The following is an 11,166-nucleotide window of genomic DNA, read 5'->3' as shown; positions in this document are numbered from 1 at the left end:
GGACCTCCAGATACGTTCTTCTCTAAGCTCTAAACTCTATCTCAAAATTTTGCTAAAATTTCTATTCGAGCACTCCATTTCTGTTGAGGCAGAGTACTAATTTGAGCATCGAAGGGTCTTGCCGGAGCACCCCCAACTTCGATTTAGACTTCCCTCGCAGGTCCCGACAGCGGACGCGACCCCTCGACTCCATCTTCTCCGATGTCGATGGAATTTTGCACCAACAGAATTGGCACTAGAAGGAGGGCCGTGTCTTCGCAGTACCCTTGTTCTTAAAGGAGTGCTTAATGGGACTATCTCCGGTCACCTTCTCCGACGTCTACTTCTCCTTCTCCTGCCAGATCTCCACCTGATGCCTCCCCTGAAGGCATCCACCAGGCAATCCATGACCTCCACGGTCAGATCTCAGTGAGCTCCACAAACTCGGACCTCGTCTCCAGTTTTCCAGGCTCCTCCTTCGGCAACGGCGGTCATTATGGAGTAGTTCGACTTGCTGGTACAGCAGGTCAGGGGCCTCACTAAAGTAGTGCAGGCTATGCAGCAGCAGCCGCAGGCATCGGTGCGGCTAGAAAGAGCATCGTCGGAGTTTCAGAATCTGGCAACCGGGTGGGCCACTTGGGCAAGTCGCCCCGTCTTCCTCAGAAAGGGGAAGCAGAAGGCGGAGAGCCCACCATCCGATCATGATTCCACCCTCGGAGAGTCCCTACCTCCATTCCACTAGAAGACCCTCGAAACTCGCAGTTGAGAGGACCTCCTGGATCAAAGATTTTGGGAGATGAACCGACAGACCGAGGAGCTCCGCCATGCTCCCACTGCTTACGGTAAGGACATCTGCACTGTCCCTCCTTTTTCTCAAATGATCATGCAGGAGCCAATCTCGTCGAACTTCAAGCTCTCCCAATTCGAGAGCTACGATGGGACCTCAGATCTGGTTGACCACCTGGAGGCCTTTCGGATAATGATGCTGCTCTATGATGCGCCAGACGCCATCCTGTGTCGAGCTTTCCTATCTACCTTGAAGGGAGCAGCAAGAAATTGATACTCGACACTAAAGTCGGGTACTATCTTCTCCTTTGATCAGATGAGCCACCAGTTTGTTGCTCATTTCGTCAGTAGTCGGTGCCTCCGGAGAGGTTCGGAGTCCCTCATCAACATCAAGCAAAAGGAGGGAGAATCCATCCGAGCTTACGTCAACCATTTTAGCGTCGCCGTGTTGGAGGTCCGAAACTTGGACCAATCAGTCGTGATGGCTACCCTGAAGGGCGGTTTTCAAAAGAACGATCTTCTATTTTTTCTAAAAAAAAAGTATCCCAGGGACTTTGCTGATTTGTTGGCTCAAGCCGAAGGATATGTCCGAGCAGAAGAAGCCTTCAAGATGAAGGATGAGGAGGCCATGAAGGAGCAGCAGGCGGGAGACTCCAGCAAGCCCGTAGTTGAAAAAGGGTCGAGTGAAGCTCGGCCACGTTCTCGAACTCCCTCCAGACACAAGCGTGTCCAGACTCCTCCCCGGGCTCATAGGCAAAGAAGCTCGGACCGTAGAGTTTGACAGGGCTCTCTCCTGGGAAGATTCCATAGCTACATCCTTCACTCGACCACGTTCTCGAACTCCCTCCGGACACAAGCGTGTCCAGACTCCTCCCCGGGCTCATAGGCAGAGAAGCCCAGACCGTAGAGTTCGACAGGGCTCTCTCCCGGGAAGATTCCATAGCTACGTCCCTCTCAACGCATCGAAAACTCAAGTGATGATGGAGGTTAGAGAGCAGCTGCCAAGGCCAGAAAGGATGCGCACACACCCTGAGAAAAGCAATCCTAACAAGTTCTGCCTCTATCATCGTGACCACAGCCATGACACAGAGGAGTGCATTCAGCTCCGAGATGAGATGAGGAGCTCATCGATAAGGTTGGCTCGACAGATTCATTCGACGCCGACCTGAAGGTAGGAAAGATCGGTCAAGGGCCCTGCCGCAACTGGAGCTGCCAAGGAGGGAGGAGCAGCCTGAAGATCGGCATCCAATTAGGATTATCAACTCCATCTTTGGAGGACCCCGATGGAGAGCAGACCTTCCATGGCTATGGGATTCGAAAAATCTATGAATGTATTACCAATAATTTTGCCTTAAATAAAAGTTTCTTTCATATTTGCATATCTTTTCTTTTGGCGTGAGCTCATAACGATAGGGAGTAGCTCTTTCTGACAATTGAAACTAAGCGTGTTAAGAACAGGAGGAGGACCTTGTCCTAACACGAACAAAGTCGAAGGCCCGATTATTTAAAGATCGGATGGGGGGAGAGGCCCTTACAATGGCCCTTATGTTCCCCTACAGCCATGTTAGGAACATGAGGAGAACCTCATCCTAACATGAGCAAAGTTGAAGGCCCGATTATTTAAAAATCGAATGGAGGGAGAGGCCCTTATAATGGCCCTTATGTGCCCCCACAGCCATGTTAGAAATAGGAGGAGAACCTCATCCTAATATGAGCAAAGTCGAAGGTCCAGTTATTTAAAGATCGGATGGGGGGAGAGGCCCTTACAACAGCCCTTATGTGCCCCCACAGCCATGTTAGGAACAGGAGGAGAACCTCATCCTAACATGAGCAAAGTCGAAAGCCCGGTTACTTAAAGACCGGATGGGGGGAGAGACCCTTACAATGGCACATAATGCCCCCACAGCTATGTTAGGAACAGGAGGAGAATCTCGTCCAACATGAGCAAAGTTGAATGCCCAATTATCTAGAGACTGGATGAGGGAAGAGGCCCTTGCAACAGCCCTTACGTGCCCCCACGGCCCTGTTAGGAATAAGAGGAGAACCTCATCCTAATACAAGCTGAAATTGACTGTCAGGAACAGGAGGAGAACCTCATCCTGAAACAAACGAAGACCCAGTTGATCAAGATTGGACAAGGAGGAAAGCCTCCTCAATAGCTCCTCTACACTCCCACGACCCCGTTAAGAGCAGAGGGAAAACCCTCACTCGAATACAAAAAAAAAAAGAGAAATGAAAAAGGAAAGCGACGAACTACACCAGTGATAAGTGAAAAATAAACTACATCAAAGATATAAGGGACCTCATCTCAACAAGGAGGAAGACTCTTATCAAAAACCCTCAGTCACTAAGAGAAAACTCAACACAGGCCAAGAAAAAATCAACTTCCTCAAGGTAACGAGAAGTTTGGACCCCCAAGCTCGAGATCGGGAGGAAGCATCAAACTCAAATGGCCTTGAAAAGACCTACGGTCATGAGCAAAAAGAGCAAATCAACATGGCGATGATCAGGAACCTTCAAACAACATCGACATCGAACAAGATAAAAGATAAAAGAAGTTCGATAAATGATGACTCAAAGCAAGAATAAATGAGGAATTACAAATAACGTCGACGTCGAACAAGATGGAAGACAAAAGAAGTTCGGTAAATGATAACTTAATACAAGAATGGATAAGGTAATAAAAAATTTCTTTTTCATTTCATTAGTGAAGTGTACATTACAAAGCCCTGAAGCCCAAAAAAGAAAAATGATAAGAAAAGAAAAAGAATACATGGAAGGATGAAAGGTAAAAAGGAGCTTTAAGGAAGCTCGGCTTCTTCCGACTTTGAGCTCTCGGTTCCAGTCATTATTAGGGACTGTTTTAAGTTTTTGACTTCTTCTTCTAGTTCCATCTTTCTTAGCAGCATTTTTTGGTACATCTGGTGGAACCGCCAGCTTTCACCCTCCGACTCTCGAAGCCTCTTCCTCAGGACCTCAGACTCCGTCTCGACATCCTTGACCGCCTGCTGCTCGTGGGCCAGCTGAATCTTCAGCCGCTGCAGTTTGGCCTTCTCCCGCCCAAGGGCCACAGACAGTTCTTCCATGGTCTCCCTCAAGGAGCAGAGCTTGTCAGAGCCTTATGCAGAGGTGGGCTGGACTCTCTCAGACAACTACCTTTGAAGGCGGGCAACTTCATCGGTCACCGTCTTGAGCTTCCTTCGGTAGTCCTCTACTTGCCCGCACCAGCTAACTCGGTAGGCGTTGTAGTTTACCTCAACATCCTGCAGCTTCTTTTGAAGGTCGGAGAATTTTTTCGACTAGTCTCGGTCGCGTTTGGCCTGAGTTGCGAGCCAGAACGAGCTCCCTTCCAACTAGCCGATCTTCTCCCATGCAGTCGCTAGCTCAACTTCAAGAGAGCTGATCTTGGAAATTTGAGTCCAAGATCGATCATTGGCATATTTTCAGAGTTCCTCAAGCTCCATCACGAAGTCGGCCTTCCTCCGGGTATATTCCATGAAATCCTTTTTGTGGAGGTCCCAAAGCGAGTAGCCTCCGCAGTGACTTCCGAATGGCTCTTCCTCAGCCAGTGAAGTTCATCATCCAGCTTCTTGGATTTCTCCATCAAGTGACGAACTTTCCTTCTGAGGTCCCAGATCATCGACTTCAGAGGAATCCCCCGTGGTAGGGGAAGGGCTTCGGCAGGGCATTATCATTAGGAGACAAGAGCGCCACAACTCAAATTAGTGCAAGAAGACAAAAGAGAAGAAAAAATGTAAAAGAAGAAAAAGAAGCTCTCTGTAAAAAAGAATCTGATTTCATTGATTAAATAATTTTTAAGTACAAGAGAACAAAGAAAAGTCACCACAAAGGAAAAATATAAAATTAGAGGTTTCGGACCTTTGAGATAGAAGTGGAGGAGCTCGACACCTCGGGAAGGTCGGTCGCAGCAGCCACCGCAGTCGAGGAGGTCCCGACTGGAGGAGGATTGGCAGCGGCTTCGAAAGGTCTGGCTTCATCGTCGGATGCCTCATCCAAGAAGCCGAGGTCCAGTTCGAGAAACTTTCCGACCACCTTCTCTTGGCAGAGCTCGAAGCCCTTGATGAAGGCATCCTGATCGAACTGGACCTGTAGATCCTCTATCTCGAAGGAGGTCTTGAACTCCTCCACCGCTCGGGCCCCTGCCTCCGAGACTAGGGATAGGATCTGCGCCTTCAGCTCAGAGACCTCGACCTCTGCCTTCTTCCTTTCCTCCTCCAAGGCGGCCCTCAGATCGAATGAGAATTGTCCCTCCTTCTGTAGCACCTCCTGGAGACTTGTAACCTCGGCGATCTTCTCCTGGAGGTGGGTGGCCTCAGCCAGGCGACCTTCCTCCGTCCGGGCTGCCTCCCTCTTGGGTTCTTCATCGCCTCGACATTGGTGATGAGCTGGTGTCCCATCTACAGGAGCGGCCAGAGAGTCAATATAAAAGCTAAGGAGTAAACTAAGTAAAGAAGCAAGAAGAAGAAAAAGTGAATTGACCTACCTCGAGAAAGGATCTCAGAGAATCCCAGACCCGCTGCTCAGGATCAGCAAGGACGATCCTATGGACGACCTCTGGCAGAATGCACCCTTCGACCAGTCTCTTTATTAAATCCCTATTGTTGAAGAGATTTTTCCTCAGATCTTCCTCAGAGCAGTCAGCCCACTCGATGGCAGCCTTGCGGCTATGGCTCTTGTGGGCCAGGGTCTCCTTCCTCCTCCTCCTTTCGACCCTCGGTGCCCCCTTGGGATGAGCCTCTGGAGCGGGAACCTCGGCCGGGGGGCTCCGTGAAGAGGCTTGGGGGACTTCAGGCTCAACGTCAGAGGGGGCTCGACAGCAACGGCCACCTGAGCAGGTGCGGCTGAGCTCATCTCTTCTATCCTAGCTCTCTTCGCCGACTCCGAAGTCACGGTGCCTTTTCTCTTGTGGGTTTTAAGACCCTGGGCCAACCTCCGAGCCATGCCTGTGTCCATGTCTGTAATAAAAGGAGATCGACACAGCTCAGAAATAGAGTAAGAGAAAGAAAAAGCAGCAAATATATATATATATATATATAATAATGATAGTACCGGTGGGGTTAAGAGGGCTCAGGCCGACGTTGAATAAGAGTTGTTCCTTTAGAAGGTCAGAGAGAAGGGGGCTGGAAAGGCCTCGAGCTTACTGGAGGCTTCGAGGTCGTCCCTTTCCAAGCTAGAAGACCGACAGACGGAATCCCACAGAGAGCCCCAAGGGGGTAATCCCAGCTCCAAGGTCAGGCATCGGATGTAGAAGTACCTCTCCTTCCAGTTGTAAATAGAAGAGGGGGCGCCTTTCGACAATCCCTTTCTACCGAACTGGGGGGAGAAGTACCACCAGTAGTTTGTCGAGGGGTGATGCTTGAAAGTATAGAAATTTCTAAACAAGAAAAGGGTTGGCTAGACTTCGGCTAGGCAACAGAGAAAAATAAACTCTATCAGAAATCTAAAGGAGTTCGGTGCTACAGAAACTAAAGAAATATTTAAAAAGTGGAAGAGAACGATGATAAAAGGTGGGAGCAAAAGTCGAAGCCCGACGCGGAAAGCTTCTTGGTATAAACAGAAGCAGCCAGGGGGAGGAGCGCTAGCCCGGCCAGTTGGCCCGGAGAGCTCCAGCTCGTACTCCAGAGGAATCCCGTACTGAATTCTAATCAGTGAGAGTTCCTCCAGAGTCAGAGAACTGGGGATGATGTCTGCTACAAGACCAGACGAGGTTCTTCTACAGAGCTAAGGTTTTGGGGAGCTGGAACGGATGAACTCCTAGAACTGCTAGAGGAGGAAGTGCTAGAGGACATTTTGAAAAGAACAAAAACCCTAAAAACCCAGAAAAGTTGGAAAAAATAAGAAACGGAAGGTTCGTGGAAAACTGAACAGATGGAATGTGACAGAAGAAAAACGAAAGAGGAACAGCAAGAGAAAAAATAAAGAGGGGAGTTCTGGAACTAACCTAGGTTGGTCCGAAGGATGTAGAGATGTAGAGATGTAGAGATGGGGACGACTCGAAGAACACCTAAGGCTGAAAAGGATGCTGAGGAAGGACAGAAGAAGAAGGAAACCAACAGGACTCCCAGGCAAAGCAAAATCCGTGGAGGAGGGGAGCGGGTTTAAATAGGCAACAGGGCCTGGTGCAAGTAATGATTGCGGATCTCCTCTAGCCGACCTACACTCGTCGTATGTCCCACTCACCATAGCAGGCGGCTGAAAATGGTTGACAGCTGACAGAGCCATTACTGCGTCGTACCTAGAGTAACGCTCCAGCAAAAATTTCAAAAAAATCTTTTCGGATCGCCTTGATTTGAAAAGGCTCCAGCACTAGCGCGCCTTCGACTGTGAAAATTTCTCTGTACTTCATTCAAAACCCGAACTTAGAAGTAGAGGGACTGGTGTTGGGTATAAAATATCTCCAGCCGAAGTTTGCAAAAGGCCGACCCTTCCAGGGGTTTTCCAGTTTCCAACCTTGTGTGGCATCTTTCTGAACTCCTCCGACCTTCCGAGCTTCCATAATGCCATCCGAGCCTCTCCAATCATGAGCTTCTCCATTCATCTACCGGATTGCTCCAAACACCCTCTGAACTCCGCTATCAGTCAATTTTCTATAGTGATCGGCTATTCTCCGAATCTCTTCCAGACTTCTTCCAGCCACGATCGACTCTACTCCGAACTTCCTCCGGACTTTGTCAATGGCCGAACTTTCCTAACAGAAGGACTTCTACAGTAACCAGACTCCATCCAAGTTTCTACGATGGTTGACTGCCTTCTGGATTTCACCCGAGCTCCCGCGAGAGCCAGACCTCTACCCCGAATTTCTATTGCAGGTGGACTTCATCCGAACTCCTACCAGGGCTAGACTCCATCCGAACTTCTACAGTGGGTGGATCACAAACGAGCGGTCTACTCCAAACTTCTACTACGAGCGGTCTACTCCAAACTTCTACTGCAAGCGGTCTATTCCGAACTTCTACTACGAGCGATCTACTCTGGATCTCTACTGTAAGTGAATTCCATCCGAGCTTCTACTGTAAACGAATTCCTTCCGAACTTCTGTTACAGGCGGACTTCAGCCGAGCTTCTTCAATAAGCGATCCCCATCCGAATTTCTACAAGAATCGAACTCCGCCTGAACTTCTATAGCAGATGGATTCTGAATGAACTTCTACAACAGACAGGCTCCAGTAGCTGGGTTTCTACAACGGCCGACCGCCTCCAATATATATATATATGTGTGTGTGTGTGTGTGTGTGTGTGTGTGTGTGTGTGTGTGTATGTATATATATATGTATATATATATATATATGTATATATATATGTATATATATATATATATGTATATATATATATAGACACACACACAAACACACATGCGTATATATATTGTTGGGTATAAAATACCCCCCGATCGAAGTTTGTAAAAGACCGACCCTTCCAGGGCTTTTTCGACCTCCGACCTTGTGTGGCGTCTCTTTGAGCCCCCTCGACCGTCCGAGCTTTCGGACTTCTCCGACAATGAGCTTCTCCATTAATCTACCGGGCCGCTCCAAAGGCTCTCTAGGCTTCACTATCAGCCAACCTTCTACAGTGATCAACTATTCTCCGAATCCCTTCCAGACTTCTTTCGGCCATGGATGACCCTACTCCGAACTTCTTTCAGACTTCGTCAATATCCGAGTTTCTCTGACAACGAGATTTCTACAGTAACCAGACTCCATCCAAGTTTCTACGATAGTCGACCGCCTTTCGGATTCCAACCGAGCTCCTGCGAGAGCCGAACTCCTATTGTAGGCGGTCTACTCTAGATATCTACTATAAGCGAATTCCATTCGAGCCTCTATTGTAAATAAATTTTTTTCGAACTTCTGTTACAGGCAGACTTCAGCCGAGCTCATACAGTGGATGGATCCAGACAAGCTTCTATGACGGGATAGGATCCACCGGCCAGGTCACTACTCCGAGCTCCCACGACAACCGATCTTCGACCGAGCTTTTACAATAAGCGGTCTCCTTTCAGCCTTCTATAAGAACCAGACTCCGTCTGAACTTTCATAGAAGATGGATATCGGACGAGCTTCTACAATGGATGGGCTCTAGTAGCTGAATTTTTACAACGATCGATCGCCTCCGGTGTCTGCCGAACCTCCCCAGCCATCAGCCTTCAATAGCGTCAGTTGGACTTCCACAATGCCATCCAGACTTCCACAGGATTCCCAGACTCCTCCAGGGGAAGAACCTCCCCAACACCATTCGAAGTCCACCGCCGACCGACCCTCCATCAGATTCTTCATGAGACCAGACTTCTCTGACGGATAATCTTCAGACGAGCTTCCACATTGGGCAAATCCCAGACAGACTTTTCTAGCAATCGGACTCCTACTGGACTTCACCAACAGAAAGTCTCCATCCGAGCTTCTACAGCAGATGACTCCTGCCTGTAGCATCAGCGCCCGAGGCATCTGACAACAGTAGACTCGTCAGCAACCTCAAAAATATTCGAGCTTCTCCTAGATCGACGGGATAGAAAGCCATTCCGCTCCATCAGACATTCCAGTCGAGCTCCAGACGACAGATCCAAACTCTCTGGTGAGTCAGACAATGGCCACTACCCTACTCCATTCTCTGCAACCGATTCGATGTGGCTCCACCACTCTTTGGCGAGTCACGACAACAGACACCACTCCACTCTCCAGGCTCTACCACTCTCTGGCAAGTCGCGACAACGGACACCACTCCATTCTCCGTAACAAACTCCACGTAACCCTGAACGTGTTGGGAATAGTGTCCCAAAGCCAATCGTCAGCCTGTTGACGGTTGTGCTCATTTTTGTATATGTACATGAATTATGAATTAATAAAAATTATTTTGGCACTTTTCATCACAAAATATTTCATCTTCTAATGAACTCCTATGTTGTGGTGAAGTCCTTAGGACTATTTAGACTCGACAAAGGAGGATTTGTCATTTAGTCCTTAAATCTGTTCGCGACCAAATGATATGTTGTTACCAAGGACGACAACATTTATCAAGCATAGATCATTGTGTGCCATATAGGTTGGTTGTCCTCTTAACCAATGAGTGTAGAGACACTGGTATGACATACAGGTGAGATGTAAGGGTACATCTGCACTGAACGTGATCGACTCCGGAGCTATTTCTGCTGTCAAAATTTGCTCTGATAGAATATGGGTATAAATATCCCTCCGATCTGAGACTGTCAGGTGACCTGCAAGCAACTCACTACACTTAGGCACTGGACTACCTGAATTTCTAATTCAGTGATAGAAGGCTGCTGGGTGTAGTCAAGTACTTGACTTGTCGGTGCGTGTGTCAAGATGGGATTGACCACTCCAGTTCAGTCATGTTTCAATTTAGCAAAACTTTGGCCAGGGTAGTCTTTGTGAGGAGTCACAGGACTGTTTGAGTTGAGCATGATTCGGATGATCTAATCAGGGTTGACAGTTTAACCCTGAGTCATCCTAAACACAGAGATCAAAAGGATGAATTATACAGTAACCATATTCACGTAGATTCTGAGTGTTGTGATTGTAACTATTCAACCTATCTGATCATCGGGTACCATTACTAGATGGTCACTTCGATTAGTACATGAATTGTTTCCTGTGCTACCGACTTAGGTTTGAACCTGCGGGATCACACACATTAGAGGTTCCTATCTAATCTGATGGCTGATGAAGAGTCCTAATGCTCGTGAACTATGAGTCCTACGTATCTGGGACTCTATGATTGAGAATTAAGATTCTCTGATCATGAGTCCCACATATTTTGGGTACCGGGGTCAAGAGTCCCACTGGTTTGGGACTCTTCGATCAGGGTTACATATCGATGAATTCTGATGCCCAATTACCCATCGAATTTGGACTCAATATTTATGAGAGGTTTAATTAGTAATTTGATCACTAATTAGCTCAATTTGATTGAGTAATTATTTTTGGATCAAGTCCAATTGAATTGGATTCAGTTGGATTTTACCCGATTAGGTTAAGAGTTGACCTAATCGTCGAGATGGTTTGGTCCCTGATTTGATAAGGGGTTGGACTTAATCAATTCTTGATTTGATTAAAATTTTATTGAGCCTAATTAAGCCTAATTTAGTTAGATTTAAATTAGTCTAATTGGGCCTAACTTATTTGGTTCAATTAGGTTGGTTTAAATAATAAAATCACCTTAACCCATTCTCCCTGCGCCACCTCACTTCCACTGCGCCCATTTGAATTCACGATAAGGAAGTTCTCATGAATTTTTTCTCACACAAAGCTCTCCTCACACCCTACTTTAATGCACCAAATGAGTGGATAAGGATGATTGGTTGGCCATTCAAATTCAAAACAAAGTTTGAATTTGAATGAGCAACCAATCTTAGCACCTTGACCTTAT

This window comes from Elaeis guineensis, chromosome 8 (genome assembly GCF_000442705.2).
Source record: "Elaeis guineensis isolate ETL-2024a chromosome 8, EG11, whole genome shotgun sequence".
NCBI lineage: Eukaryota > Viridiplantae > Streptophyta > Magnoliopsida > Arecales > Arecaceae > Elaeis > Elaeis guineensis.
Note: the sequence above shows the minus strand (reverse complement) of the source record.